Genomic DNA, 6,051 nt, shown 5'->3' on the forward strand with positions numbered 1-6,051 from the left:
TGCCAACAAAGAGGGATACCAGAAGGATTAGGGGAGGGTTGGGGAGAAAGGGAGAATTGATCACAAGGCTCAACCTAGAACCCCCTCCCAGAGGGATGAATAAAAGAAAAGGGAGGGGTGATGGAGGATGATGTAAGATGCAGAAAAAATAATCTAGAACTTATCAAAGGTTCATGAGGGAGGATGGGTGAGGGGGAGTAGGGGGAAAATATGGGGAGCTGATATCAAGGACTCAAGTGGGAAGAAAATGCTTTGAAAATAATGATGGCAGTATATGTGCAAATGTGCTTGACACACTGGATGAATATATGGATTGTGATAAGATATGTAAGAGTCCCCAATAAAAGTATTTTTAAAAAAAGAAAGAAAGAAATGAGATTATGAATCCAAACTATCATATACTTACTATTTTAATGCTTACCTTGTTAAATTATTACATATATTAATCTAGTAGGCATGGTTCTGTCATTGTGAATGAACTTTATTGAGTGTATTGTGCTATCCCCAGCCCCCATTGTTGGTGTAAAGTCTCCAGTTGTTTAAGAGTTAAATCTGTTGTGCTAGGTTGTGTTGACTAGAGAAACAAATCCAGTGACACATATGTATAAGAAAGGCCTTTATATCAAGAAGTAATTATATAAATGAAACTTATAATTATAAACTTATAACTTATAAGTATATATAAATGAAACAACCCAGCCCAGTCGAAATCAAGTCCATAAGTCCACACTAGTCCACAAGTCCATCTTCAGACTCACACAACCACTGCAACAATGCAGAATGCAGGAAGATCACAGGCCAGAGTCATGCGGATCAAAGGTCAGTGGAAACCTTGGAGGGTTCCAGCAGCTCTCAGGGTCAATGACAGAGTCCTAGAAAGTAGGAAGATAAAGGGGAAGAAAAGGAGGGGTAGTTCCCCAATCTCCCCCAGTTATAAGGAGGCACCATCAGGCTGTGACCTGATTGACAGGTTGGATTCTACTTGTCCATTGTGTCCAGATGGACACATTTCATACATCTTCAAGTTGACATAAAACCATCTAACTGTTACATCTGAACAAGTCATTTCTACAGATTTACATTTGCAAGGTCCATATATTAATTAAACCTCTGGTAATCCCCTCTGATCATAGTTGAAGGATGTTAATAGCCTTGTTATCATACAGGGAGCAATCTAATCTCTATTATGGTGCACATAGTTAGGTTAACATGTAATAGCTCATCATTTGATCTCCCTTTTTACCCATTTTAACAGTTTCATATATATATATATATATATACATATATATATCTCTGTATGTGTATCTTACTAGTGTGAACATGCATTAGAAAGTGGATTGATGGGCTTTCACAGTATGGCCGGCGACATTAGCTAGTGCTCGCTCTGCTCTCTGTAACGGGGAAACAGCGGACTGCAAGAGACTGAACTGTATCTGCCTCTATTTCCAACAGACTCACATTCAACTTTCGCTCACACACACACACACACACACACACACACACACGCCGGGAAAATTTTATTAATCCTTTTTTTAAAAAAGTTAATATACAATTATAGGAAAAAAATGGAGCCTGAACTTTAAAACACAGCTGAAACAATCCGCAGCGGCGGCGGCGGCAGCGGCGGGAGAAGAGATTTAATTTAGTGGATTTTCTGTGGTTGTTGGTTGTTCGCTAGTGTCACGGTGAGGGAAGCTGCACATTTTTTCGAAGGCACCAAGAAGCTGCTGGAGGTTTGGTTCTCCCGGCAGCAGCCCGACGCAAACCAAGGATCTGGGGATCTTCGCACCATCCCGAGATCCGAATGGGACATACTTTTGAAGGATGTGCAATGTTCAATCATAAGTGTGACAGAAACTGACAAGCAGGAAGCTTATGTACTCAGTGAGAGTAGCATGTTTGTCTCCAAGAGACGTTTCATTTTGAAGACATGTGGTACCACCCTCTTACTGAAAGCACTGGTTCCCCTGTTGAAGCTTGCTAGGGACTACAGTGGGTTTGACTCCATTCAAAGCTTCTTTTGTTCTCGTAAGAATTTCATGAAGCCTTCTCACCAAGAGTACCCACACCGGAATTTCCAGGAAGAAATAGAGTTTCTTAATGCAATTTTCCCAAACGGAGCAGCGTATTGTATGGGATGTATGAATTCTGACTGTTGGTACTTATATACTCTGGATTTCCCAGAGAGTCGAGTAATCAGCCAGCCAGATCAAACCCTGGAAATTCTGATGAGTGAGCTTGACCCAGCAGTTATGGACCAGTTCTACATGAAAGATGGTGTTACTGCAAAGGATGTCACTCGTGAGAGTGGAATTCGTGACCTGATACCAGGTTCTGTCATTGATGCTACACTATTCAATCCTTGTGGGTATTCAATGAATGGAATGAAATCGGATGGAACTTATTGGACTATTCACATCACTCCAGAACCAGAATTTTCTTATGTTAGCTTTGAAACAAACTTAAGTCAGACCTCCTATGACGACCTGATCAGAAAAGTTGTGGAAGTCTTCAAGCCAGGAAAATTTGTGACCACCCTGTTTGTAAACCAGAGTTCTAAATGTTGCACAGTGCTTTCTTCGCCCCAGAAGACTGAAGGTTTTAAACGTCTTGATTGCCAGAGTGCTATGTTCAATGATTACAACTTTGTTTTTACCAGTTTTGCTAAGAAGGAGCAACAGCAGCAGAGTTGATTAAGAAACATGAAGAAAAAAACGCAAAAAGAAAACACACATAGAGGAAGGTGGTGGCTGCTTTCCAGACACTGATCCCGGGGCCCGTGCTTTCCGTAGCCACCGCCTGTAGTTGCAGAAAGCCCTAGATGTAATCACAGTGTCATCATTTTGAATTGTATGCATTATTATATCAAGGAGTTAGATGTCTTGCAAGAATGCTCTCTCCTGTGTTTAGGTATTCTCTGCCACTCTTGCTGTGAAATTGAAGTGCATGTAGAAAAAACCCTTTACTATATGAAACTTTACAACACTTGTGAAAACAATTCAATGTGGTTTATGCACAGTATAATATTTCTCCAGGTATCACCCAAAATTCCCCACAGACAAGGCTTCCGTCCTCATTAGGCGTTGGCCTCCGCCAGCCATCTGGGACTGTTCTATTCAGTTGCTGCCATAAGTGTACATCCAGTTACCTCCAGTTTCTAGAACACACACTCTCTGAATGAATGTTACTGAAACCAATTTCTACTTCATACAGGTTTTTCTTTTGCAAAAACAATTAAAGTTTTCTTCCACGAGTAGAAAAAAAAAAGAAAGTGGATTGATGAAGACGAAGGTAGGTTTAAATTTAACACTTTTTCATGGATCTGCCTTTAGATGCATTTAAAATTTTGGTTTTAATATTTTATGCTTTCCTTTCTATTGGATTTTTATGTTTTGCTGTGTTATTGTTGCCAACTTTGTTTGTTTTTAGTGCTTCTCTGTATATGAAATCAGGATCGGTAAAGCTACAGAGACAATAGATGGATTAATGGCTGACTACAAAAATTAAGGGAAAATGTTTGACAATTGAGTGGTGATAAGTTTACAACTCTTCTTTACATGATTGTACTATTAAACTGTTTTATGAATTGTTACGTTTTGTGAATTATATACCAATAAAATTGTTAACAAATAAATGAAAATTTAAATAGAACCATAGAACCACTACTGTAGGCAACAAAGAGATCTACCTAAATGAAAAAAATATATCATGCTCATGATTAGAAGATTAACATTTTGAAAATGTCAACAAGACTGAAGCAATCTATAGATACTATATAATTCTAATACACATTCCAACAACAATAAATAACAAAATGAAAAAGCTAAGCAACTTTATACGGAAAATAAAGAGACCTCAAGTAACTAAGTCATTATTGAAAAAAACAAAGTAGAAGGCTTTGTATTTCTTAATCTCATAATTTACTACACACCCATGATAGCTAAGATAGTCTGCATTTGTGAATAATAGACATATAGCCCAATACAACAAAATAGAAAAGTCAAGAGTAAATTCATTCTGTTATGATCTAGGACAAAGGGTTGAGGTCGATTCAAAGGGGAACCTACAGACTGGGAAAAACATTTTTAGCAATGTCATATCTCTAAAGAGTTAAAAATATAAAACATCAACACTTCAACAGCAAAAGGCAACTAATCCCAAAATGGGCAAAGGACATAGAAACTTCACTAAAGAAGTTGCAGGTAGCTAAAAAACACATAAAGAGATGTTCATTATCTTCCTTTGTCATTAGCATAATGTGAATCAAAACAGCAGTTCCTAGATGTAATAGGTTTATTGTGCCAACATGGCCAATAGGAACATGTGGGATTAATCAGATCGCAATTTGATTGGACGGCAAAGAGATAAATGGCTCTGTAAGGCCCACCCCCCTCTCTCTTGCTCTATGGTGATCTGACCAGTGTGCTGCTGCTTTAGCTAATTCTCTGCTTCAACATGTGAGCTGTAATACCTGTGGGCCAAGCCAACCCATAGATCACGTTGCTAGAGCTTGACGCTCTTTCAAGACATGCTTTGCCGCGCTGCTGGTGCACACATTACTTAAGCTTGAGGCTGGTCAATCCTGTCACCTTGTATTGAATAAGTTCAATATTCCATCTGGGCCTGCTTTGTTAAGGTCCCAAGCTACTGACTATTGATGACCCACTTACTTCCCCCTCACCCCCATTGTTTGCTGCCCGTTGGCAGACCCTGCCTGCTTTGCCCAAGTGAGAACTCAGCTGTCTGCTTCCTTGACCTTGGACTCAGCAGCCCACATTAGTTGAAGGACTTCCAGTATATTAACAAAAGTGAACTGAACCCTCTATACTTCTGTATGGACTAATTAGCTGTTATATTGCCTTTTGCTCTCTCTGTGTATGTGTATTCATATGTGTCCCGGTTTTGTTTTCTCTAGACAACCTTGTCTTCCACACTAAAATTAATAACAAAGTTTTTTTTAAAAAGCAAATTCTGGTGAGGGTGTAGGAATATTTCAACCCTCATACACTACTGGAGAGATTTCTAAATGGTGCGCCCAATATTGAAAATAATTACGGCATTTCCTCAAAAGGCTAGAATAAGGATTATAAACCATCAACGGTGTTAACAAACCTAGGAACAATGGAACAACAAGTGATCCAAATTGGTGGTGAGGAGGGTGTGGGAGGCCTGGTTGGGCATGATCAAGGGTAATGTAACCAAGAGGAATTGCTAAAAACCTGGTGGGGACTGAGCATGATAGTGGGAAAGGAGGAAAGTAAAAGGAAATAGAGGAAAGGGCTGGGAGACAAAGGGCATTTATAGAGGTCTAGATAAAGACATGTCCATATGCAAATATATTTATATATGAGGATGTGGAAATATATCTATGTGCATATATTTGTAGGTTTAATATTACGGTAGCAGAAGGACACTGGACCTCCACTCAAGTACTCCCTTAAGGCAAGAATGCTTTCTTCTATTAAATTGGCATTCTATGATGCTCACCTTCCCGACACAAATGCTGAAGACAAAGCAGGTGAATAAGCAAATATGGCAAAGATAGTTGTGTTGCCCTGCTGTCAAAGGATATAACAACTGGGTCTTAAAGGCTTGAAGGTAAATAAGCAGCCATCTAGCTCAGAAGCAACAAAGTCCACATGGAAGGAGCACACCAATGTGTGCGATCATGAGGTGCCGAAGAGATCAGTTATCAGACATCAAAGAACAAAAAATCATATCATGTGTGCTCACCTCCATGATACAATCACTGAAGACAAATGGATGCATAAGCAAATGTGGCAAAGAAAGCTGATGGTGCCCAGCTATCAAAAGATATAGCGTCTGGGTACTTAACGGCTTGAAGGTAAAAAAGTGGCCATCTAGCTCAGAAGCAACAAAGCCCACATGGAAGAAGCACACCAGCCTGTGCGATCATGTGGTGTCAAAGGGATCAATCAGGCATCATCAGAACAAAAAATCTTAACATAGTGAATGAGGCAGGGAGTGTGGTGTGGAGACCCAAAGCCCATTTGTAGGTCACTGGACATCCCCTTACAGAAGGGTTTCAGG

At 39.7% G+C, this 6,051-nt stretch overlaps 1 pseudogene; it reads left to right on the forward strand.

Moving 5' to 3' along the window:
* The first annotated feature begins 1,708 nt into the window (after window positions 1-1,708).
* LOC142454339 (S-adenosylmethionine decarboxylase proenzyme 1 pseudogene) lies at window positions 1,709-2,770 on the forward strand (annotated as a pseudogene).
* Window positions 2,771-6,051: the final 3,281 nt, after the last annotated feature.

The sequence above is a fragment of the Tenrec ecaudatus genome, chromosome 8 (assembly GCF_050624435.1).
Source record: "Tenrec ecaudatus isolate mTenEca1 chromosome 8, mTenEca1.hap1, whole genome shotgun sequence".
In the NCBI taxonomy this organism is placed as follows: domain Eukaryota; kingdom Metazoa; phylum Chordata; class Mammalia; order Afrosoricida; family Tenrecidae; genus Tenrec; species Tenrec ecaudatus.